This window comes from Mesocricetus auratus, unplaced genomic scaffold (genome assembly GCF_017639785.1).
Source record: "Mesocricetus auratus isolate SY011 unplaced genomic scaffold, BCM_Maur_2.0 Super-Scaffold_100676, whole genome shotgun sequence".
NCBI lineage: Eukaryota > Metazoa > Chordata > Mammalia > Rodentia > Cricetidae > Mesocricetus > Mesocricetus auratus.
The window spans coordinates 112,689,918-112,716,228 of record NW_024429266.1 but is presented as its reverse complement, the minus strand read 5'-3'; the positions used below and the strand labels follow the sequence as shown (position 1 = coordinate 112,716,228).

General features: G+C 44.6%; 1 long non-coding RNA gene across 4 annotated transcripts; it reads left to right on the top strand.

Annotated features, from left to right (window-relative positions):
- Positions 1-499: 499 nt before the first annotated feature.
- Positions 500-3,074, top strand: LOC110339497. Of its 4 annotated transcripts, none has more exons than XR_005874293.1 (4): positions 514-772; positions 888-1,214; positions 1,735-1,954; positions 2,118-3,074. It is a non-coding gene; the product is annotated as an uncharacterized LOC110339497 (long non-coding RNA). The 4 variants fall into 4 exon arrangements; XR_005874291.1 differs by having other exon boundaries at positions 515-772; positions 2,121-3,074; XR_005874292.1 differs by lacking the exon at positions 1,735-1,954 and having other exon boundaries at positions 522-772; positions 2,121-3,074.
- Positions 3,075-26,311: the final 23,237 nt, after the last annotated feature.

The window sequence follows — 26,311 nt, the reverse complement described above, 5'->3', positions numbered from 1 at the left end:
AACGAAGTCCATTATTCTGTATTTTAACTAAAAATATTAATGAAAAAAAGGAGCAAGACCAGCAAAAAGATGAAAAGTCCAGTGGGCTTCTTCTAGCCCCCTTAATGGGCCTTTTGCTCACTTGGCTAGCCATGGAGGATGTAAGGCACCCATTCATAGGGAATGACAATACAAATTTGCTAGTGTAAGAAGTAGGAAGTTGTCCTGGAACTGGCTCTTATAGACCAGGCTGGTCTCGAACTCACGGAGATCCGCCTGCCTCTGCCTCCCGAGTGCTGAGATTAAAGACGTGCACCAACAACGCCGGGCTTCCTATGGGTCTACTCTTATTCCTGCTTTACTACTTAAAAACTTGACTGAGGATGCATAGTAAATGGATGCAAGTCTGCCATCCATCTGAACCCTGCGTGGGGATTTTGCAACGTAGCAGTTTCCCTCGGATGACTCCATAGAGTGCGAACATCTTCATGCTTGATTGTTGGCTCTTTTTTTCCTTCCCAGTTCTTGATCCAGAAATAGTACCTGCTCCAGTGTGCACATGCGCCCTGTTACACTGACTATAAATAAGGATATCAGGGGCAGAGAAGTAAACAGTCTAGAATGCTTCTGTTGGGGGAGCGAGCCCTGTCGGCGGACTGAGGCTGTTGCTCCTGGGGGTGCTTGATTGAGCTCTAGAAGAATGTGTCTCTTCTGTTGGGACCCCTTCACAGGACTGTTGGATTGCCTGGGATAAAGCCGAGGCTAATTTGAAACGAGAAAATTGCTATAAAAGGTGAGGAACATCATCCTAATAAATCTACTTCAGTAGAAAAGCGTGGGCTGGATCTCTTGGGAAGAAGAACGTCCTGTTAGATTGTTGTTAGCGCATTTTCGTTTTTCTCCACCAGGTTCGGCACCTGGGCTTTTGGGGAGAAGAGTAAAGATGGCCTTGAGTGAAACAACTGGTAACAAAAGCTAGTCCAACCTGGGAGAAACCTGGAAAGAGGACGCTGCCCGGGACCCAGGCACAGGAGGTTTTCACGTTTCACCGAAGAAAACCGATTAACCTCACAGCTTAGCTACTCTGGCAATGCAGAGGAACTGTACTAACCCTTGGAGCAGATGCCCAGCTAGAGCCTTGAGGAACTGTTTCGGGAGGGTAGTAACTAATTTCTTTGGATTACTCTGGAATATTTTGGAAGTGAATGGATTTCCTGCGGTTACACAGGATGAAGGTCTGAGTAACTTAATTTGGTTGTTAAACGCAAGTTGGATAATGGTGTGGTGGTAGCTTGAGATCACAGTATGGCTGGGAAAATCTCACAGGACTAGGAAGGCAGGAAATAAGATACAAGATGAAACGCAAGAGGGTTGGTGGTTGGGTTTCTCCCACAGGAGAAAAATCCCTGCATCATTTCTTATGGAAATAAAATGCAAATTAGCATGTTACGTATTTGCTTAGAGAAGTTTGATTACCTCATACTGGCTTCAAGAGGAATTGGGGCAGCAAAGGGGAATGTTTGTCAACAGCCCATTGCTGGATTTCTTCCAGGGGAAACAAAAGGGTAAATTTTCTATCAACTAAATGCCATGGTTTTAAAGAGTTTTTCAAATCCCTCCCACAAAGTATACCAAAACTAAAAGAAACCATGAAATGCTCAAATATGGTCCATAGACAAAATGAAACAAAATTCTGTTATTCTCCCCCTTCCTTTTCCCCCTTTTCCCCTTTCTTCCTCTTTCTTTGCCCGACAGCATGAAGTGAGGGCTTAGATTTCCCCACAGGCAGTTTTTGCTGTCATTTCCAGCCATTTCTGAGATGGACTTCGAATCCGTCACTTGGGAGTGATGGGGGCCCTGCCTAAGGCTGGCGAGAGGCGAGACACAGCACCAGGCACAGCTCCACAGCTGGATCTGTGACATACCCAAGGTGCCAGCCCAGCAGAGACCTGCCCAGAGGCTGGGGCAAGAAAAGGTGGGAACTGCTCCTCTCGGGGGCTGCCAGGAATTAGAGGAGTCTAGTTTCTGTATAAGGGCCATCTAAAATTTGAACAATATCTGCCTTGGACTGAATGGAAAATCCTTTTTGAGCATTAGCTGACTTAATGAGAATAACCATTTCTTTCTCTCCCTCTCAGCAGAAGCCTGTGCACTGTCTCCTAGCAACAGATGTTTTACCATCTTATTGTGGGACTGCTCATAAGCGATAATTGTTCTGCTGCTCACAATCCCTCCAGTAACAACCAGAAAAGGGTCACAGTCAAAGCAGACATAACCATCACCTTCATTCCGGTGTGTGGATCAGAAGAGAAGGTGATCCCAAGACCCAGAGCACTCTGGAGAGAGAATTCTAGTGTTTCCCTAGAAAGTCACCGCCACCTGCCCTGCCGCCTTCAAATCCTTGGGGCCATCTGTGGCTCCCTTTTCTTTCCTCCTCCTCCCTCCTCTCCTCTTCTTTGTTTTGTTTTGTGACCATGCTGGTTCTGATTCTGAACTTAGTGTCTTCCTCCTGCCTCTGCCTCCCAAGTGCTGGGGTCATAGGATTGTGTCAATTACACCAGTTCCCCACTCCATTTCCCTCTCATTCCTGATTCTCTCTTTTTTTCTCCCCAGTCTTTTATTACCTTTCTTTCTTAATACCTATATTATTATTATTATTATTTTGGTTTTTCGAGACAGGGTTTCTCTATATTGTTTTGGAGGCTGTCCTGGAACTCTCTCTGTAGACCAGGCTAGCCTCGAACTCGCAGAGATTAATACCTATCTCTTAAACATTACCTTTCCCCTCTTCCTTCCTATCTATGGTGGTTCAACTGAGAAGGCCTCACAGGCTCCTATGTTTGAACACTTGGCCCCAAGTTGGTGGAACTGTTTGGGAAGGGTTAGGAGGTGTGGCCTTGCTGGAGGAGGTGTGCCACACAGGTGTCAGTCTTTGAGGTTTCAAAAGACTAGTGCCATTCCCAGCACACCCTTTCTCTGTCTCCTGCATATGGATCAAGATGTGAGCTTGCAAGTTGTTCCTGTCACCATGTTTTTTTTTCCACCATCAGGAACTCTAACCCTCTACAAACCCAATTAAATTCTTTCTTTCCTAAGTTGCCATGGTCATAGTATTTTGTCACAGCAATAAAAAGAAACTCAGACACCATCTCTGCAATCAACAGTGGAAAGTGCAATCACTCCTCCTCCCCCCTCCCCTCTGCTTCCCAATGCTCACGTAGGTCCTGACCCTCTCCTGTGGACAAGGCTGGTTCCTGGCTATAATCTCTTGTCAAAATATTTTAACCTTTGTCTAGCTGCAAAATTATTTTCCCTTTGACAACGACTGCAATCTCACCACAATACTGCCCTGCTCAAGAACCTTCTCTATTTCATACGAAGGAGACTACAGAGCCCAAAGGCTGACATTCCAGGACCAACACGGCCTGGTTGTGCTCATCTTTGGCAACACTACACCTCTGTCTTCCTTCGGGACCACACTGGTCCTGCCAGAATGATTTTGGCCCACTTTGTCCTAGTTCTTTTCTTTACCTGAGGTCTTTCAGTTCTACTCAGATTCTTCTAACCTTGTTTAGCTGAAATTGCCAAGTTCAGCTCAGCCAAGCCTGACCAGGTCCATGTAGTCTTTTCTGATGTCTCCACCAGATCTTTCTTATGTACTCCTATTAAAAAAAACAACATAATGAGTCACCCTGACAATAAACCATTGTCTGCCAGCTTTGTGTTCCACATATTTGTGTAGCTCAGTCCCTACCAGTGTGTCTCGAAGTTCCCCATCTCTGGTACTCACTTTTAGCCTTTACTACTTCCCTCAACCCCTGACTGGCATAGCTATTCCAGACACGACTTAGCCCAGAGCACATCGAGGTTGTACAGTATTCTGTAGAAACTTGAAAGGATAACATACCACTCCTTACTGCGCTGGAAGCCACAGTCCCTGTCTCCAGGAGTTCCTAGGGTGCCTAGTGGTCACTGGCACTAGCTAGTCTCTGGATCTGCAGTAGCAAGTACCCACAAAGGTCACCTTTTCCCCACATCTAAGGCCCTGCCTACAGATAACAGCACTGGGGACAGGCGTCCTGAGTATATTCCAGGGGTGGCTGACTCAGAAGTCTATTCTATTACAAAGGCCCTGGGAGAATGCTGTTGATCGTTTGAGGATGACCTAAGGCAGAGTACTACAGTTCTTTTTCCTTTTCTTTTTCTTTTTCTGATTTTGGTTTTTTGAGACAGGTTTCCCTGTGTAGCTTTGTAGGCTGTCCTGGAACTAGTTCTTGTAGACCAGGGTGGTCTCGATCTCACAGAGACCCACCTGCCTCTGCCTCCCAAGTGCTGGGATTAAAGGCATACACCACTAATGCCCGGCCTACAGTTCTTTCTTAACCACCTCCTTGGGGTCTCCTGCAGCCCATAGGAATCGGTTGTTAGGTAATTGTGAGCAGGACATTGACTGTACTGGAAGCCAACTCTTCTTCCCAAAATACAGCATTTGTCCTTGATCAAATATGTTATGTCCATTTCATCTTGTAAGAGCTCTACCAAACTATGCTAAACCACTTACATGTTTTTCAGAAAAGGTAACCTTAGAGAGTCATGGTTAGGGTGGGGTATTATTATATTTCTTTGATATATTGTGGCAAAAAATGGTTCTATCAGTAGAGTCCATGACATCCTACAAGAGCACTGCCTAATAAAATAGCAGAAAGCACCAAGACTTGGAGTAGTGGCTCCTGTCTTAGTTAGCAATAGCAACCCTTATGAGGGAAAACATTTAATTGACATGGCAGCTCACGGTTCAGAGGCTCAGTCCGTTATCATCATGGTGGGAGCATGGCAGTGCGCAGGCAGACATGGGGCTGACTACATCTTGATCAGAAGGCAGCAGGAAGTGGACTGTAACACTGAGTGAAGCATAAACGAAAGAGGCCTCAAAGCCTACCCCACACGGCCTTCAACAAGGCCGCACTTCCCATAGTGCCACGCCCCATGAGCTTGTGGGGCCAGTTACATTCCAACTACCACAGCTCTGCTCCTCAAAGTGTAAAACAAGTAATCCACAGCTTTTCCAATGTTTACCACATGCTAAAACGACACTACTTCAGATCTAAGAGGGTACATGATATGCCTTTGCCGTTCATCTCGCCTGCTCTGTTCCCTTCGTTATATGAAATCTTTGGTTTTTGTCTCTGTGACAAAAAAGGGAGGAGGACTTACTTTGCTTCCCAGTCTCAAGGCTGCTTGCCTGTGGTTGTTGGCTCTGTGTTTCTGGATGCCAGGCAAGACAGAATATCGTCATGGCAGGGCCATGTAAAGGAAGCTGCTTACCACATGGCAGTTGGGAAATATAGAGGAGGAGCAGGTAGGCGCTGGGCCAAGACATTAGGCTTCAAAGACATGCCCCCAGAGACACACTTCCACTAGTCCCTGCCTTCCACACGCCCACTAGCATTAAGTCCCTCCAGCATTAAGTTTCTATTGTGTGATGCTATGCTAGAGTGGATTTATATGGTGCTTGCCAGACAGGTTGATCCTCATTATCAGAAAGTTGTAGTCAGGAACTCAGGCAGGGCCCGAGTCTGTGGTTGCAAGGCCTGGAGCAACCCTGATTCACACTGACATTGTGCTTCTTCTCCAAGGAGGAGACATGCTCGCTGAGGAAGGAAATGAAGTCTGGAGCGTAACAGGAGCTCAGTAAGATGCAATTAATGATTTAGCCTGGCAGATTCCTTTTAAGTTAGAAATTCCTTCTGTCAGTTACTCAGTCAGTGAGCAATGAAATGGTAGCCCATGCTTCCTAGCCCAGAGGAATAGCTTGCTGATATCTCAAGCTTCCACTCTCAGACAGAATTGGAAGTCATTATGAGGACATGTGTTTATATTCTCAACAGGAACGCAATGAACACAAGGCCTATGCCAGACGCCAGGGATAACTAATATCTCGTTGCTTGCTATCAGTTATCTAAGTAAGGCATAACCTCTTTGAATCTTTGTGATCCAAGAATTATTCCCAGTCATGTTTCCAGTTCTAAGTGTTCTAAAAGGGTCTGTAGCCACTGATGAGCTCCAGCCTCACTGATCTGTGTTTGGGGAATGTGGTCCTTGTGCATTTGATTCTTAACACATCACTGAGGTTTCTGAAATGGCATTTCTCCTACCACATGTTTTCATAGCAACAGTGAGTGGTGACTCAGCCCATCCGTCAGAGAATGGGATTCAGTGAATGTAACATGGTTGTTTCTAGCATGGCTACCTGGGCCCCTAGACAAGCAGTCTGATGTATGCTCCATGCTGAGATGTACACCTGCATTGTGTGGGCTGCTGGCAAGACTAGCAATCTCAGGGGATACCAGCAGACTGTGAACTCAGCATGCAAGGGGATCTCAGGGGATACCAGCAGACTGTGAACTCAGCATGCAAGGGGATCTCAGGGGATACCAGCAGACTGTGAACTCAGCATGCAAGGGGATCTCAGGGGGATACTAGCACACTGCAAATCCAGCATGGAAGGGGATAGCTGTAATGGGAAGTCCCACTGTGTGCCTCAGAAGACAACAAGAAAACACCATGCCCTTTGATATCAATTCTGACCAAATATTCTTTTCTTTTTTTCTGTAGCTCTGGCTGTCCTGGCACTCACTCTGTAGACCAGGCCAGCCTCAAACTCACAGAGATCTGCCTGCCTCTGACTCTCAAGTGCTGGGATTAAAGGCATGCGCCACCACTGCCTGGTGAATTTATTCTTTTTAACTAGCAATAATATCAACGGTGACCTTAACTTATACTTCAGAATTGATTCAAGTTAAAATTAAATAAAATCCAAAATTTACTTTCTCAGTAGTACAGCTCACCATACTCAGGAGCTACAAATGGCTAGTAGATGTTACACAAAACAACACAGAAACCATTTTTTGTTACTGAATATTTTTTAAAAATTTATTTTAATTAATTAAATTGAACATTTTTCTATTATAGCCCATCTCTAGTCATAAGATTCACAGTGTGATTGATTTGGGATGTGTCAACTTTGCCAGACTGTGGCACACACAATCACTCCACACTAGCCAAGGTGTGTGTGTAGGCATTTAGTAGGTGTGATTAAAATCTGTAATCAGGCCAGGCAGTGGTGGTGAACACCTTTAATCCCAGCGCTAGGGAGGTAGAGGCAGGCAGATCTCTGTGAGTTCGAGGCCAGCCTGGTCTACAAAGTGAGTTCCAGGACAGCCAAGACAGAGAAACCCTGCCTCGAAAAACCAAACAAAATTTGCAATTGGTTGACTATCCTGGGTGCTTGATTGGGCAGGCCCCATCTAATCAGTTGAAGGGCTTTAAGAATAGAACTGAGGTGTCTCTGATGAAACATGATCTCTGGAGAAGTTCCACCCTTTGCCTAGGAATTCCAGTTTATCTTTCCCGGCCATCTGCTATATGTTCTGGAGTTTTCTTCGCCATTATATAAGCTAGTTCCTTGCAACAGATTTCCCTGCAGGAACAAATATAGATACAAATACTCAATATTCAAATTACATATATAAGTATGTGTAATTTTTTTCTCTGGTTGGAACCAAACAGGCCAACAGGCAGCCTTTCATATGTGAAGTTCCATGCTCCACCAAACAGGCCAACAGGCAGCCTTTCATATGTGAAGTTCCATGCTCCAAACAGACCTGCCCCTAATCCATCTTACCTGTGCCCCGGTGCCACACAGAGGAAATATCCTCCCTCCTTGGAAGAGGCAGTCTCCACTGTCACCTTTCAGAGGCCGGGCTGGACAGTCACTCCTTCCCTCTTCTACTTCCTGTCATGTTCTACTGTGTCTCAAACGCTGGTGTGTAGGCAGGTGGTTACCTAGGTGTGACACCAGGATAAGTGTGTGTGTGTGTGTGTGTGTGTGTGTGTGTGTGCAGGGGGAGGCCAGTAAAACAAGAAAGAGATGCTCTCGTTCTTTTAATCATTTTTACAGACACCCAATTCTCATTCCCTTCTGATCAGACCCATGAAATGTGCCTCAAGTCATCCACCCAGCAGAGGAAAGGGGACAGCATTGATCTGTCAGCTCCTATTGTCCTTTGGCAAACGATCAGCCTTTCCATTTAAATTCCCTGGCTGTGGGCAGCACAGACACAAATGCCAAAAAGACATGAGTCTCTTAGGCACTTTTAGCCACAAAGCAAAGAGCCAAAGTAAGGTAAAATGAGGGCTGGCTAAGTTAAGCCTATTGGAAGCTGAAAGCTTAGTGGTCCCGTGTGTGTGTGTGTGTGTGTGTGTGTGTGTGTGTGTGTGTGTGTGTGTGTGAGAGAGAGAGAGAGAGAGTGTGTGTGTGTACATGTGTGTGCATGTCTGCACAAAAGAAAAGTAGAACAGAACATGCCTGTGTGCTCACACACATGCCCAAATGTTTGCATGATTTGTATGCAAACGCATGTAGGTGCCAGAGGGCACCTTGTCATCTGCTGCCTGCCTTTTGGGTTCATTTTGTCTACCTCCCCAGCTCTGGGGTTACAGGTCCTTGCCACCATACCAGCCTTTTTAAAAAATGTGGATTCTGGGCTGTGAACTCTTCATGCTTGTAAGACAGGAACTTTACTGACTGAACTACCCAGCGTGCCTTGCTCCTCCTCCCCACCCCCTCCCGTCCCAAGTTGCTGGAACATGTGCCACCACACCAGGCCAGTATCTTGTTGGTGTTTAAGACTCATCACATATTAATTACATTTTTTTTTGCAGTGCTGGCAATATTAGGCAAACACTGGACGATCTGAGTTTCATCTCCAGGCCCTCGCCACTGTTCCCTTATGTTCCTTCACAATCAGTCTTTTTTTTTTTCTTTAGAAAAACCCCAGGGCAGGCAAGGTGTAAATCTCACAGCTGCCAAGAGGAAAAGAATGGAGAGGGGGTGGCGTTTGAGGTAAACTGGCATGGAGGCCAGCCACATGGCAGCCGGCAGTAAGCACTCTTGTTGAAAACTGTGCACATACCTACCTCCTCTTTGCCTCTTGCTCACAGGAAATGTAGCAGTAAGCGCTTTTCCTCTCCATAACTTCTTTACCTCCAACTCTTCTTCTCCAACACTTGTGATCTCCACGGGGCCAAATAATGAGCTTTTTGCACTGTCATAATTTTCTAGAAATCTCACATAGTTCAGGAGTTAGCAACCATTTTTCTTATCTCAATATTCTCTCTCTCTCTCTCTCTCTCTCTCTCTCTCTCTCTCTCTCTCTCTCTCTCTCTCTCTCTCTCTCTCTCTCTCTCTCTCATACATGTATATGTAGATGTAAATGTGTTCACAGCTGAAGAGGCCCAAGGTCAATATTGGGTATCTTCCCTCAATGTCTCTCCACCTTTATCATTTAAAAAATTCCCTTTTATGGCTGCTGTCCTGGCTAGTTTTATGTCAACTTGACATAGCCCATAGTCCTCTGAGAGGTGGGAAACGCAATTGAGAAACTGCCTTCATAAATTTCTTAATTAGTGATTGATGGGGGAGGGCCCAGCCCATAGAGCACGGGAATGTTCCTGGGCTGGTGGTCCTGGGTTCTAGAATCAAGCAGGCTGAGTAAGCCATGCATGGGGAGCAAGCCATGGCTTCTGCATCAGCTCCTGACTGCAGGCTCTGGCATTGTTTGAGCTCCTGTCCTTCCCTTGATGATGAACGGTGATGTGGAAGAGTAAGACAAATAAACCTTTTCCTCCCCGGTAGCTTTGGTCATGGTGTCTCATCACAGCAATAGTAAGGATAATTAAACATAACCTAAACAGTAATGCCGGTTGCCACACCATGGTGGATGGAGGAAATCTCAGGGCGTCCCATGCTAGATGAAGAGCTACAGGCAATTAATAACGACTGAGAGAGGGAGAACTAGTCTTCCCAGGGACGAGGCCCCTATTTGGTTACCCAATATCAAGTGGTCAACATTAGAAACATACACACATGGATAATACTAAATGGATTCATCAGGTTATATATATACATTTATTCTTATATATGCATAATATAACAATGATTAAAGAAAAGAGAAAGAGGGAGGAAATGATGCAAATACAATACACATATATGAAAAAGTAAGTTAAATTATTATTTTTATTGTAATTAGTGTATATATGTGTGTTGTAGTGACACATGTCACGGCACATATGTGGAAATCAGATAATTTTGTGGAGTTAGTAATTCTCTTTTACCATTGATGGAGTCCAGATACGGAGCTTGGATCATTAGGCTTTGCCGAAAGGTCCTTTTACCCAATGACACATTTTACCAGCCCTGTTTACCTTTCTTTTCTTTTCTTTCTTTTCTTTCTTTCTTTTTTTTTTTTTTTTGGTTTTTGGTTTTACGAGACAGGGCTTCTCTGTATTGTTTTGGAGGCTATCGGTCCATCCTGGCCTCGAACTCACAGAGCTCTGCCTGCCTCTGCCTCCCGAGTGCCGGGATTAAAGGCGTGCGCCACCACCACCCGGCCCTGTCTACCTTTATTTTCTATGACAGGGTCTCTTACTGAAGCTGAAGCTCATGGATTCCACTAGGCTGGCTGACCAATGAGCTTCAGGAATCTGTCTGTTTCCATGCTCTGTTTCCCAAGACTGGGTTACAGGCACACACCACCACACCTCGTCTTTTACATGGGTCCCGAGGGTCTGAACTTGGTCATTCTGCCTAGGTGGCAGGCACTTTACCAACTGAGACACCCCTCCCCTCAAATATTCTCTGACTTTCCTGGCACTGCACCTCTGGGACTTTCTCCTGGCTCTCAGTGTGCCTTTTCCTGGCTCTTCCTTTTCTAATATCAGACGTCTGCAGGCTTCTATCCCTGACGGTTACTGGAGTTTCTTTCCCATCAGGTCCTGCCGCCCTGCTTTAGCCCCAAATAAACACACAGAGACGCTATATTAATTATTAAACTGTTGGTCGATGGCTAGGCTTCTTATTGGCTAGCTCTGTCTTAAATATTAACCCATTCTATAAATCCATGTATTTCCACGTGGTCTTGACTTACCGGAGAATGCCCAGACCTGTTACTCCTTTAGAGGCTACATGGTGTCTGTCCCTTTGTGGTCTCTCTCTGCTTAGCTTTCCCAGAATTCTCTTCGTCTCCTAGTCCCCCCTATCTTTCTGCTTCTATTGGCCAATCAGTGTTTTATTCATCAACCAATAAGAGAAGCATATACAGAAGGACATCCCCCACCACCCTTTAGGTTAACTCATGAATTTTAGTGACTTTAAATGTTTTCTGTTCTTTATATATACTATTGTCACACGTATCAATCTTGATTCCTTTTTTTCAACTCCAGAGCTATAAGGCTCACCACATAGGACTGTCAGCCTACCCAAATGGATCCCCTGGTTCTTGCCTGAGAGCACCATTCTCCTCTGACCTGTCGCACTCACCGAATGGCATTACCATTTGCCTAGCTGTTCAGCCAGAGACCTACAGGCTGTCCCTGAACACCAGCATACTCACTGCTGCACCCAGGCTGCTTTTGCCAGCCATTAGCATAGTTTTTAAATCCAGCAACTTCTCTTTGCGCCACAACCACACCACTTACACACCCCGAGAGTTTCCTCCCCATTCTCCCTTACCCTGTTCCAAGTGTCTCTCCTCACAGTAAAGACAGTCTTGTGGTACCAGCTAAGTAATTTTACATACAGCTCAAAGTCCTTCGATAGATGGCAGCTGTCTGAGTTCTGAACTTACCTCTATGACCTAGAGGGCCAGCAACCGCCTGACTCGCACGTGTTTCTCCAGTACAGCACCGCACTGTGGTCTCTTACATGTGCACCCGGATCAGCCGCCTTCCAGGCACTCACAGACGCCTGCCCTCTCCTCTTAAAGTTCTGCTGGGCACACTCTTCCTGCTCACTGAAGGGTCTTGCAGCTCATTAGGGGACTAAAGGAGGGGGGATCCCAAGGTGTCAGCACAATTGTCATTTCCTCAAAGAGGCCTATCCTGGCCAACCACTCTGCAACTTGGCAATTTGTACTTTTTTTTTTCAAGGAATTTGCCACAGCATACAACTGTATTTATGTGACTGTCTGTCTCCCAACTCTGGTAGAGAAGAAATAACATCCATAATTCTTTTTAAGATTTCCTAGCCATGCACAGTGCTTGGCCCTGAAAATACTAAATGGATAAAAAGAGGGAGGAAGTGTGGTGGGGGAGTAAGTTGCTTAACCACTTATAGGAAAATTAAATTTTATGCTACTATGAGTTTGCAGTACTGGAACCACAATGCATTACTTCCTGTTGAAATAAGCAGGCATCCAACACAGCTGTGTTAACAAGCTCTATCCTTGTGCTATGCCAGCCTCTGGTGTGTTTCTTCTAAGCTCCGAGTCTAACATATTTATTTGCCTTTCCATTCCCCAGAAACTGATATGCAGAGAGATTTCAGCTCTCCTTCTATCAGAAGCAGTAGCCATGGTTTAAAAATCCTCATTAAAACATCTCAATGTGTTTTGAGTTAGAGTGAGTCACAAGATGCCCAGAACACTGAAGGATACCTTTCAGAGAGATTTTGTGCCTGAATTTGGTATTTGCTGCAGTTCTCCAAACAGAAAAAACAAGCATGCAAAGGGAATAGTTATTACATTTTGATGGAGATCTAGTAAAGTGAATCTATTAAATACATACACTGAGTTAGAAACTAGGGAAAAGGCAAAACCACCATGGGTCCTCTTCATTGGACAGTTTGCTCAGGAAGAGAGGTAAAGGACACAGCTACACTCCCAACATTGCATACTTGCTGGAGTGAGAAACCTAGGAGTTATCCTTGATTCATACTTGACATTATGGTTTCATTATCTGGGGCAAATCCCTGCCTTGACGTTGTTACTATTTGTTTATGCAACCTTTGAACTGGGATGACTGACAGTTTTAAAATGAAAATAGCCATGAAACAATGAGAAAATGATGGCCTTCTGCCACATGTATGGCTAGGTGAGCATTTCACATGGCTGTTTCTAGACTTCACTCAGTGCTTCCCAACTATCCTTCACACAGCCACCAGACAGACCATTTTAAAAACTGAGCAAGATCATCTCACTGTCACTTAAAGAGTGGCAAAGGCTGTCACCTGCTCACTTGGAGGCCCCTCCTGCTGCCCCATCATCTCCTCCCTGCTTCTCTGAGCCAATTGCCCGGCTCCCAGTTCCTCAAACGCACCGGGCTCCCTTGCACAGCCCATGCACAGCCTGCTGGCTGTCTGGAAGAAGCTGTCTCCCTTCTGGACACCTTCATTCCTGACCGGACCGCAAAACAAGCATCAGTACCTGGGGAGGGGTAGACAAGGGCACTCTGCTGACTTCCCAATAACCGTCATCATAGACCCTGGTACCTCTTTGTCAGTACACTCAGATGTTGGCATTGCTCGTTTCTGCTGAACCAAAAGATTCAAAGTCAGGACTTTGCTGATACTCTTCACCTTTCAATAGAAACCAGGCCAGACTCCATGCCACAGGATGTTTTCTTTTCTTTATTCTTTTTTGTTTTTTCAAGACAGGGTTTCTCTGGGTAGCTTTGGTCATCCTGGAATGCACTCTGTAGACCAGACTGGCCTTGAACTCAGAGATCCATCTGCTTCTGCTTCCCAAGTGCTGGGATTAAAGGTCTGCACTACCACACCTGGCCCCGAAAAATGTTTTCAGTGGAAAGATGAGTAGACAATTCCTACTTTAAGCATACTGTTTACTGTGCTCAAAACACAATTTCCAGCTGAAAATCCCTATAAATTTATTGTAATTATTGCTGAGGTTTTTGTTTTCTTCTGATTGGGTGTTTTTCTTTTTTTTCTTGCATACAGACTTAGATTAATAAGATTGTGAGTTGATACACTGTGTGTGGTGAACAAGTCCAGCCCCATAGAATCAAGCAAGAGACTGTAGACTTAGTGTCAGAGAAGTCAGAGGACCGGGACGGGACTTTCCTGCAGTGGGCCACTCTGGGACCATGAAGGGCAGAGAACGTCAATGAGAAGATGACATCAGCTGGCCCTGCAGCCCATTCCAGCAGATCTAGTATAGGAAAAGCCAGAGGAGTGGGCTGCAGTTCGCTGTGATGTGCAAATCTGGGACAGTCCTGGAGACACAGACACACTAAGGGCAGTCTCATTTACACAGCACAAGCCTATGTCTCTCTCTCCACACACAGCTTCCAGGGACTTAAACCTGGAAGAGGAAAGACTCATTGGCGTTTCGTTGAGCTGGACCTCTGAGCCAGTTCTGTGGATTATTTCACTCTCGGTCTTTGAGAGATCTCTGTCAGCCTTTGGAAAGTTCCCCTTCTTTTTCATTACCAGTTAGAGATGGTTTCTGTTTCTAGCAACTCAAAAGGTTTCATGGTTACCTGATTAAAAATGCAGAGACATGCCTCTGTGCAGGTGACAGCGGAGACCAGAAAGGTTAGAAGGGGGCCATTCCACAAATTACAGAGGCGCGAAGGAGACTGAGAGTTAGACAGCAAGAGTGAAAGAGAGTCAGGGAGAGTGTCAGAGAGAGAAGGGGCAGCTGAAAATGAGAGAGAGCGAGCGAGCGAGAGAGAGAGAGAGAGAGAGAGAGAGAGAGAGAGAGAGAGAGAGAGAGACAGAGACAGAGACAGAGACAGAGACAGAGACAGAGACAGAGACAGAGACAGAGAGCTGAAGTAGGAGACCTGCAGGAGAGGAGGGCAGACAGAGACAGAGAGAAGTCTGGAGTACAGGAAAGACATCAGGATTTGGGGGGCTGTGGGTGAAATGCCAGTTCTGATGGGCTGGGATTTGTTGCTTCTGACAGGGTTTATAAGAGTTTCTTCTCTATTTTCGTTCACCACAGCTTCTAATGAGACTTACTGGGAAACGTGCTAAAGAATGAGAGAAAGAGGGAGACAGGAAGAGAGTCCCAGAGGAGGCATCACCTTGGGGACCACACAGATCTTGCTTCACTAAGGTGACAGTGCCTTTGTGAAATCCCAACCCCGTGCAGACAGGAGGAGTATAAAGACTGTCAGATCAACTACGAGACGTTTCAGAGTGCTGTCTTATAAAATGTCAAATGACTGGTCCCCACCGTCACTGTGGGAGAAGTAGTGAGGTCATCCAGCATGGAGAGAATTCAGGAAGAGAAGAGAGCACACACAGGGATAAACAGAGATGGCCAGGGCTGCAGCTCAGTCGGTAGAGTGCTTGTGTAGTATCCTCAAGTCCTGGGTTTTTAATCCTCAGTGCCATACAGATTGGGTGTGGTGGCACATGTCTGTAATCCCAGCACTCAGCAGGAGGATCAGTAGTTCAAGGTCAGCCTCAACCACATAACAAGTTCAAGAATAGCTAGGGATACACAAACTCCTATTTCAGAAACAAATACATACAGCATTTATACATGCATACATACATATACATATAGTGAATGTATACATACATTGATGACAGTAAGACAAAATTCACATAGGAATTAACAGTGTGGTTGACAAACAAGGATTTCTCATCCTAAGCAGCCCCATATCTAGGGTCTTCCTATATTTGGGGGCCCTAGCATTGTCATGGCCAGGGATAAACACTGTGTTCTCTGAAGCTCCCAGGAACCCCACATGTCCTCAGGTAGACGGCCACTTCTTGTTCTAGAACTTTGGGAACAAAACATGCAATTGGATGATTCTGAGGGTTCTTTTCAATCAACAGAGAATTGGAGATGTGGTCAGGCACTCAAATACTTATGAAATGCCAATATGCCTTCTAGAGGAAGTAAATTAACGACATCCTTCAACTAACCAAAATATAATGAAGAACTAAGAGCTTAAAAGGTCACAGAGCAATGAGTGTGGCTCCAGTTTAAAATGTCAGTACTTCTTAAAATACATATATGCATATATAGAGTATAATTGTATAAAATAATACATCTCCATATTACCATAGGAGTGACTGAAGAGGGACAGAAGAGTGAAAATGTTACACATACACATATATACATATATATGAAAAAAGACACTGTTAGTAAAATGAAGTTATCTATATAAAACTCCAGGTTCAAAGTTTCACAGTTCTGAATGGATATTATCCTGGTACCTGGTTGTACCACTAGGAGTAATCATGCAATAAATATGCTTCCTTCTGTGAAACCTAGAGGGCAAATATATTTAATTTTCTGAATAAAATTTAACTTTGTTTAAAGAGCACCTACAGACTGTGGGACGGGTCCCTTTCCACCTGTGGATCATACGAGAATTCATATCCACGAGAATGGAGGGCCCCAGGCATTGCATAGGGGCAGACTGCTGCTGACAGCTGGCACACCGTTTATTCCAAGATCCCATTTCTCCTTACACAGGGGCGGCGGCTCCCATGGCGGTGCTATTTCAGCGTCTCAGGCCTCTGCAATTGAGGGCCAATGTCTGGAACACAACTGTGAATTTACCCCTCCTGGAACCCAAGCACTGGAACCCTGTCACTCTTTGATGTTAGAACAATGTTAGTGGCCTATATCCTTAGAGGGTAAGATCGGTGGAACCCTGTTTCTGAGAAAAACTGTGGTAGACGATGGCAGACTGGAATCCCCTTGTAAGAATTAGAGTGAGACAGATTACAAACGACCCCAGGAGAGAGGTCAGGAAACGAGGGAGGGCTTTCGGTTATGTCAGCCAGCTGCTGTCTTTTTCTTTGGGTCCATTTTACAGTTCTGGGCTTGAACGTCAAAGGTTTTCGACTTTTCTTATAAAGAAGGAATCGTTTTGGAGAAAAAGAAACCAGCGAGACTTGGCAGTCATGTGGGGCTTATGTGAGAAATTAGAAACTTGAGTTGTGCTAAATTTGGCTGGTTTTCCCCATGGGACATCTGAGGTCAGGAACTATGCAAAGAAGGTTGGGACGTTTGGCTGAAGGATTTTACATAACAAAAGTCCTTCTGGTTTCATGATGCCCAAGAGAAAGATTCTAACTAGAGTACCAAGTTCTGCCATTCAGACAAATAGCTAAGCACCCCTTAGACAGCGTCTAAATTTAGAAATTGTGATGAGGTTAACTCTGATCTTCCAAGTGCAGCGCTAAATTCTTCCCAGTCTTTTAGCACTGAGGAGACGGGTCCTAATCCAGAGCCTAGGAGAGCTCTGCCAGGAGAACAATGAAGAGCAGGAGACAGTGTAAGGCTTACCAAAGCTGCGCCTCTAGCCACAAGCCCTACTCTGCCCAAAGACAAATCCTCATCCTTCCTGCCTTTCCATAGAGGACAGCAGGAAACCCTCTCCAGAGCGTGCAGCAAGTAGAGCCTGTGCGGTGCTTCCGCGAACCATTTCCAGCATACAACAAAAGCAACCACTAGACATCCGGAGAAGCAGGGATGAGCGACTGTTAATCATAACCAAAAGATAGACAATGAAGGAGCTCCACAGATAACCCGGGTGTTGAAGATGGCAGACATTAAAGCAACTAGTTAATGTACCAAAGGTACCAGAAGATGGGCGGGACAGTGGATGAAGGCTCAGGAGCCGACATTTAAACCCTGCACGAAGGACACAGGAGCATTTTCTAAGAAACAATGGTGTCTCCGTTTGTTCTCTGTTGCCGGGATACAACACTGACCAAAAGCAAGGTAGAAGACGAAACAAAACCCCTCCCCAACTGTCTAAGAAGGGAGTTGAACAAGATCAAGGAAAGCACTCTTCCGTGGTCTCTGCTTCAGTTACGCCCCAAATGCTCTCCCTGGTAGACCTGGCGGTGCAAGATGGAACAAATCCTTTCTCCCCCAAGCCGTTTTCCGCCAGTTCTATCACAGCGCTGAGAAGCAAACAGACTCACTGCACCCGAGGTTCAGGGCGCACTGGATGCACTTAACCACAGGCTGGACAGAGGAGAGGCAGGGATTATGACACTCTAAAACAGTTGGGAAGAATGTTTGAAGCGAAGGCAGGAGCAGTGTGGAGACACATAGGAGCCAAAGCAGCCTTGGGAGAAATAATACGATCTGTTCATAAACTCGTAAGAAATGGTTCCACAGACTCAAGAGTCTTGGCACATTCTAGGTGGCATAAACAAAAATAAAATAAAAATTAAATTTTTTGGTGAAGCTCTAGTAGTCAAGGATTAGGAGAAGATTTAGGGGGCATCTGGCGAAACATTTATTAACTTCAAAGGAGCAACAGCAGCACCAACAGCTAACGAAAGAGGGCAAAGGATAATGGTATAACATCTCACAGTGAGGGAATAAAAATGCCATCAACCTAGAATACTTATGTACAGTATCATTAGAATGAAGGCAAAAGAAGTTTTAGACAACTAGAAAGGAGAGAAATCATCACCAATATGCAATACTGGAACGATAAGAGGAAAATTTGCATACGAAGGAAAGGGATCACATAGAAGCATCTGTGGCATGTCCAGTGACCCCCAAAGGTCAATGTGTGGAATCCTTAGGAGGTGGAGTCTCCTGCCATCTTTAGGTCACTGGGGGCGTGCTCTCACAGTGGCTGGTGGAAACCCACTGTTTCTCACTTTGCTCCCTGGCTTGTGGTAGAAGTGCCCTGGGTTCACCAGACACCCAAGGCCGTAAGCTTAAACCAAAACATCCAGAATCCTAAGCCCAAAGTTTTCGAATAAGCTAACTAACTTAGAAATTAGGAAGCTGACTAGTGTAACTAAAAGAAAGAAGAACATTGGGAAAATACAAATAGTGGGTAAATATGTAACCTGATTGTTTCATGTTCCAACAGCCATAACAACGCCTTATGAGAATTATAATATATACAAATAAACTGCATGACAACAAAAAGGCAGATGTACTGTACTAAGTGAGTCACATGGTATCCAGAGACATACTAAAAGAATATAGTACATACATTTGTAATCAAACACCTAATAAAGACACAAAGCAATAAAACCACAAAATATGTAATTAATTAGAAAAGACTAAGAAAAATGAATGCATGGACAAAGAGTAAATGAACAAGTCAAAAAGTAAACAACAGTGAAAAAGATGGAGGTTTTAAACCCACCTATATTAGTAATTCTATACAATAAAAATGAGCTAGACAGTCTAATTCCTAGGAGATTGTTAGACTGAATAAATGACAAATTATAAAAATCCAACAACTGTACGACATTAATAATAATAACTACATGTATGAGCCGCAGAAAGGGGACAATTAAAATTCATGAAGGGTATATTAGACACTAACCAGAGAGATACATAATGTTAAAAGTGGGTACTGCCAAATAATTCTGTTAGTCTTAAAGGAAGCTTTCAAAAATCTTCAGAGGCTTTAAATTATGTTGACAATATTCAATAACTGCAGTTATTGATTGTTTAACTCCACTTACAGTGGAGTTAAAGTATAAATCAATGAGAGAAAGATATAAAAAAAAAGTTTGGTGAAACCACCACGGAGAGTTAGGTTTGCATTAAATGCTGGTTGAATTTCCTGAAGCATTTTTATGGATTCATTAAAGACCTCCCACGGATGAGAAGCTCTCAAAGGGAGCGACCGGGCTCCGAAGGTTTCTTTCTGTCTGATCCCTCTTATCCTTTGGAGTCACCTTCTTAGATTAAATCCATCACAAAATGGCCTTTTCTGGACTATTGATGTATCTTTACCTAATTAAGGGAAATACTGATACCCCACCAAACTATGACATTCAAGTCATACCTAGCAATACTCGGTCCCAAGGTTCTTTGAGTCATTCTGCAGAGACATTTAAAGGGTCCTTCATATTCCGGAGGACACGTGTTATGGTCTGAGAGTTTCTCTTAGGCAGAAGCGTGCCCACTCTCCCTGTATCATCCTCACTGATAGCTCTTTCCAAGATTCTCTCAATGCTGCGTCTATGCTACTCTCTGTGGTATTATCCGGAGGAGGGCAGTGGACTAATGCTATGGCTTCTAAGCATATTTAGAACAAGTGTCCACACATGCCTGTGTGACACTGGAGGATTTGCTTCTCAAACACAGGGGCTCTACCAAAATTTGAAGAGCCAAAGAATTCTCTTAACACTATAGAGGCTCCTCCACTTACAAAGGGAGTTAAGTGACAACAAACCCATTAGAAGTTGAAAACATTGTGATGGTTTAAACAAGAAGTGTCTCCAAAAGGCTCATTGATTGGAGCACTTGGTCCCCAGCTGGTGGTACTGTTTCGTAGAATGATGGAACCTCTAGGAGGAGGAGACTTGCTGGGAGGACTTACATCAGTGGGGTGGGCTCTGAGGGTAGACAGCTTCCTACTTCCTGTGTTCTCTCTTCCCTCTTTGCTTCCTATGCGCAGATGAGAATGTGACCAGCCAGTTTTCTGTCCCTGCCACCATGCCTCCTCTGCCTGTGGCCATTGCCTTCCCCAGCATGACGGAGTCTAGCCCTGAGGAACTGTAAGGCTGTAAGTCATGATATTTTTATCTCATCAAAAGAAATGTAACTAATACAAATATCATGACAGAAATGCGTTAAACTCCCGCAACCTGCCAAAAGTCATAGCTTAGCTACATCACCATACTTGGGAAATTGGTTGCTTCCTTCAGGGCCATTTGACTGACAGACAGCAGCTCATGACCACGACCCAGCATCTCAGGAGAGTATACTACTACATATCGTTTGATTGGGAAACGATCCAAATCCAAACTCTGAGTACAGTTTGTTGAATGAGTTCCACTTGGCACTATTATAGGTTGAACATCACCCACAGCTAAACACTGAACTGAACCCCTGGAATCCAGTTGCAGAGAGGGAGGAGTGATGAGCAAAGGGGTTAAGACTGGGCTGGTGAAACCCACAGAAACAGCTGACCTGAACAAGGGGGAGCTCGTGGACCCCAGATTGATGGCTGGGAGGCCAGCATGGGACTGATCCAGACCCCTGGAATGTGGATGTCAGTGAGGAGGCCTCGGCAATCTATGGGGCCTCCAGTAGTAGATCAGTATTTATCCCTGGCGTACGAATGGACTTTGGGAGCCCATTCCATGTGGAGGGATGTTCTCTCAGCCTGGACACATGGGGGAGGGCCTAGGCCCTTCCCCAGATGATATGACAGACTTTGGAGATCCCCCAGGGAGTGGAGTGGGAATGAGGTGAGGGGTTATGGGTTGGTGGGGGGGGCAGGGGAGCAGGGGAGGGAGAGGGAGCTAGGATTGACATGTGAATCAAGCTTGTTTCTCATTTAAATTAAAGAAAGTATTAAAAAGGTTGAACATCACAGACAGGAACTGTTTGTCATAAGAAGCAGGAGGGGCACAAAAGGACTTATCTCAATGGTGACCAGACATGCCTTGATACTGCTTTCACACCCATAAATTCCTCCTTCCCACACCATGCATATCTTTCTTATTATGCTTTAGACCGGCAGCTCTCAACCTGTGGGTTGATGCTCCTTTGGGGATTGAACGACCCTTTCATAGGTGCCATCTGACCCCATCAGAAAACACGTATATTTACATTATGATTCATAACAGTAACAAAATTACAGCTACGGAGTCGCAACAAAAGTAATTTTGTGGTTGGAGGTCACCATGACATGAGGAACTATATTAACGGGTTGCAGCATTAGGAAGGTTGAGAACCAGTGCTGTAGCCCATCAGGAAGCAAGGGGGTCAGCCACAAGCTACACTCACTGGAAATGGATGGAAGGGCTGTGGGAAACCAATCAAGAAGGAATGAGCAGCAGTTGAACTAACTGACTTTCAAAAGTTAGTTGATCAGAGCCCGGCGGTGGTGGTGCATGCCTTTAATTCCAGCACTTGGGAGGCAGAGGCAGGCGGATCTCTGTGAGTTCAAGACCAACGTGGTCTACAATAGCTAGTTCCAGGACAGCCTCCAAAGCCACAGAGAAACGCTGTCTTGAAAAACGAAAACAAAAAAGTTGGCTAATCAGATTTAATTCAAATGGAGGCAATAGTACATCCAAAGTTATCGTCTTTCATTTTGAATTATCATTTGTCTTTGGTGCATATTTTGTTTAAATGTATAGAGAGAATGTGTATTGTTGGTGTTTTATTTCAATGTTTAAATGCAGCTGGGTGTAGGGATCGGGTGAAATCCTGAGTGAAAGTGTATTCTTGAAGGGGCATAGGGCCTCACTGCCTCAGTTCCCTGGGAATGGCAAAGCCTTCCCCTAGGGAAGCAAGTAGGGATGGCAAAGCCTTCCTCTGGTCTGAATGCAAATGTCGACAGTGTGTGTAGATAATGTCCTCTGTAGCTTTCTCCCCCTGGATGTTTGTGGCCTGAATACTGTTCTCTTATAGAGACTGCCTCCACCTCGATTAGCTAACCCTACCTCCTGTTCAACTGTATGTAATAACCTTACCTCCTTGTTTGTCTGTGTGCAATAACCCCACCTCCCTGCTCTATAGTGTCCAGGATACCATGGCTTTTGGCTCAGAGAACCCATTCTGTCAAACTCCAGCTTTTTATGTTCCTGTGTTTGTCATCCATTCCCTTTCTTCCACAGTCAGGTCAATTCCTGGAGCAATGCAGGGACAGGGTATCTAGGTATGGGGTCATCTCTGTAATACTAGGACTGGAGAGGTTGAAGCAGAAGGATCCTGTGTTCAAGATCATCCTGGGTGATATAGCAAGATTGCTCTCTCTCTCTCTCTCTCTCTCTCTCTCTCTCTGTCTCTCTCTCTCTGTCTCTCTCTCTCTGTCTCTGTGTGTGTGTATGTGTGTGTGTGAGAGAGAGAGAGAGAGAGAGAGAGAGAGAGAGAGAGAGAGAGAGAGAGAGAGAGAGAGGAGAGGGTAGAAGAGAGATATTTGTTCTCTCTTAGCTGCACCGGGGCTTCTCTTGGATAGAATACAAAGTAAATTACTATTCCAAGTAAACAAAAAAAAATAGATATGGTCTCACATAGCCCAGGCTGATCTGAAACTAGCACAATGCGATGTTGAACTTGTGATCCTCCTGCCTCCTGACTGCTGGAATTATAGGTATGTGACATGACCCCTGGCATCTTAGCTTATTTTACTGCTGTAGTGATTAAGTACTCTCTGACACAGCAAACAATCAGGCTCAGCAGTTCCAGGGTACAGTCAGAGAAGTCATGGAGGCAGGAGTCGAGGGAGCTAGTCACGTGACCGAGCCCCCACTGTTGAGAAACAGGGCTCAAATGCTTGTGCTCAGCTGGATTTCTCCACTTTATTCCATCCAGGATCCCTGCCCACAGGTAAGATGGGGTTTTTCACATCCATTAACCTAACCAACTAGATCTGTCATGTTGGCAATTAGCATTAACCATCATACCCAGCAACAGAGATTAATTAATGTTAGGAAATAACTTTAAAGTGTCTCGTTTATTACCTTATATGATGGCTAATGGACGTCTGGAATCAGCTGAAACTCAAGCAGCTGGGCACGCCTATGATGGATTTCCTCGGCTGGATCATCCTAAATCTGGGCCACACTTTCTGGTGCCAGGCAGCATAAAAGGACACAGAAGGAAGATTTTACTTTTTACCTGCTTGCCCTCACTCTTGCTGGAAAGTTCATCTGTCCTGTGGCTGAGGCATTTCTTTGCTATGGTAAAAAACTACTTCTTCGGGATTCCAAATGTAACCTGAAGATCAGCAGCTCTCTGGGATCCTCTGGAACTCCAGCACAGATTGGGACTGCTGAGATGTCAGCCTCGTGGACTCAACAAATGGGTTCTTGCTCTTTTCCAACAGGAGATGGCCACTGTTGTCTAGCCAGACCACAGCCTGTAAGTCACTCTAAGGAATCTGTTTATACATGTTCTTCACTTGGCTCTGTTCCTTTAAAGAACCCTGAGTAATACACCCTGTGTTCTGAAGAGTGTGACACAGAAGATGGGTCAACTCTTCCCTAGCTCAAATGGCATTTATGGCTTAGTGTGGCCCACCATTTATAAGTTACCTAATGACATGTCATTATCAACCAACCGATAGCACCACTTTGCCGGAAAGTACTAAGCTCCTGCCTCATCCGCAGAGGCATGATGGATGCTGCCTCACCAGTTCCAACAAACACGAGTCAAGCTTCTCGACTCCGAGTTTCAAACCATTCCTCATTGTTGTGGGATCCTGATGGCTAAGGATGAAGGCAGACTCACTCTCAATGGACTTGTCATCACAAATCACATACAGATACAAGCTGACTGTTTCAAAAGGAGAGCTCTGCCTCACACCAGAAAACTCATCACTCTCTGTTCTTGCTTCACTGTCTCAGCAGCATGGGGGCAATAAACACAAGGGTATTAGACTTCTTACCCAGTGTGAGAATTCCTGTAAGATCCCGGTCAAGTTTTCAACTATTGATGATAGCATTGCTGATAAGAAGAAAAAAATGTGCTATTGCTTCTATAGATACTTTCATGAATTCCTGTAAGATCCCGGTCAAGTTTTCAACTATTGATGATAGCATTGCTGATAAGAAGAAAAAAATGTGCTATTGCTTCTATAGATACTTTCATGTCACCCTTTTAAAAAGGTCCCGACAACTTGTACTCCCATCAATGACACTTTCTATGATTTCTCATTTTCACCAATGTCACAATACAACTTTAGCAGATTAACTTTGTCAGATCTGAATTGCAAAGGTGTGTCTGTCTGAATATATATCTATATGCACTTAGATAAAATCGGAATTTTGATTTGCAATTTTTTTGAGACAGGGTCTGTCTACATAGTCCTGGCTTTCCTAGAACTCACTGTGTAGACTCGGCTGGCCTGTAATTAACAGCCTGCCTCTGCCTCCTGATTGCTGAGATTAAAGGTAATGTGCTACCATGCTTGGATGACTTGTACTTTTTATATTGCTTATAGAATTACTTTTATAAATTTTATAACTTCTTTTTCCTTGTGTTTTTTCCTTAAAAAAACTAGAAATATAACCTTTTAGATCTATTGCATGAATTGCAAATGTTCTCCCTCCTTTTATTTGCTCTTTGTTTAGAGTGTATTTTGTCATCATATATCTATATATATATGTCTTAAATTTTCATATGGTTAAGTCTTTTTGGCTCTGTGCTATACTTAGAAAGTCATTTCTTCTGGGCAGTGGTGGCATACACACCTTTAATACCAGCATATGGGAGTCAGAGATAGGAGGAATTCTGAGGCCAGCCTGGTCTACAGAGTGAGTTCCAGGACAGTCAGGGCTACACAGAGAAACCCTAACTTGAAAAACCAAAAGAAAAATAAAGAATGGCAGAAAGTTATTTCCTATCTCGTCGTGATAAAAGCTTGCCTTTCTATGTCCTCTCGTGTGAATCACTCATTCACTAGACTTTATTACAGTGCAGTCTGCATGCAGGCCTCTTTTTCTTTATAAATATTTGAAGAAACCTTTTACACATTGTCTTAGTTACTTTTCCATTGCTGTGAGGAGAAACCATGACCAAGGCAACTATAAAAGAAAGAGTTTATTGGGAACTTGCTTACAGTTCCACAGTTTAGAGACTGTGACTATTATGGTGGGGACAGCAGGCAGGCACACATAGCATTGGAACAGTAGCTGAGAGCATAACCCTATCCACAAGTAGAAGGGAAAGAGAGCTAACTGGGAATAGCACAGGCTTTAAACCTCAAAACTCACTCCCAGTAACACACCTCCTTCAACAAGGCCACAGCGCCTATTCCTTCCCAACTGGTTCCACCAACTGGACTCCAGGCATTCAAACAGATGAGTCTATGGGGGCATTCTCATTCAAACCGCCACCCATACCCTCCAATCTGAACTGATGTATGAAAAGGAAAATGGCGTCGGCAATGAGTTAAGGGCTCTTATTTCTCACTATTACTCTAGACCTAGACAAACAGAAGTGGTTGATCTTTTATTTTCCAGAGATTACACTGCCTTCCTTGTGTTGTGTATTCCCTAAGTTTAAAAAAAAAAAGGATTGATAAAACAGCTTCAATCGAATAATCGACTCTCTGAAGCAGGTGGGGATGCTTTCTCAATGATACTCTCTCTCTCTCTCTCTCTCTCTCTCTCTCTGTGTGTGTGTGTGTGTGTGTGTGTGTGTGTGTGTGTGTGTGTGTGTGTGTCCTTGGCATGAATGTGGAGGTCAGAGGACAGTTTGCAGAAACTGGTTTTTCCCTCCACCATCTGGGTTCCAAGGATCAAACTCAGGTTAGCAGGGTTGGCAGCAAGAACCTTTGCCTGCAGAGCTATTCCACAAGCCCCTACGCTTTCCTCAAAGAGCTGCTGTCCTCCAACCCTGAATTCCAGAGCAGAGAGAACCTTTGCCATCTCCTCTGTGGAGATGGAGTAGCGCCCCATGCTTCACTTGCCCTGTGTGGGAGAGAGTTTACAGTGTGTGAGCCTATTTCCTCGGAGGGAGTGACAGAAGGAAGGCAAGCCATATAACAATGTTATCTGTTTAAAACCGGCACACATGAAATCCCTGCAAAGATTCCAGGAACCGTGTAAGAGAGCTGA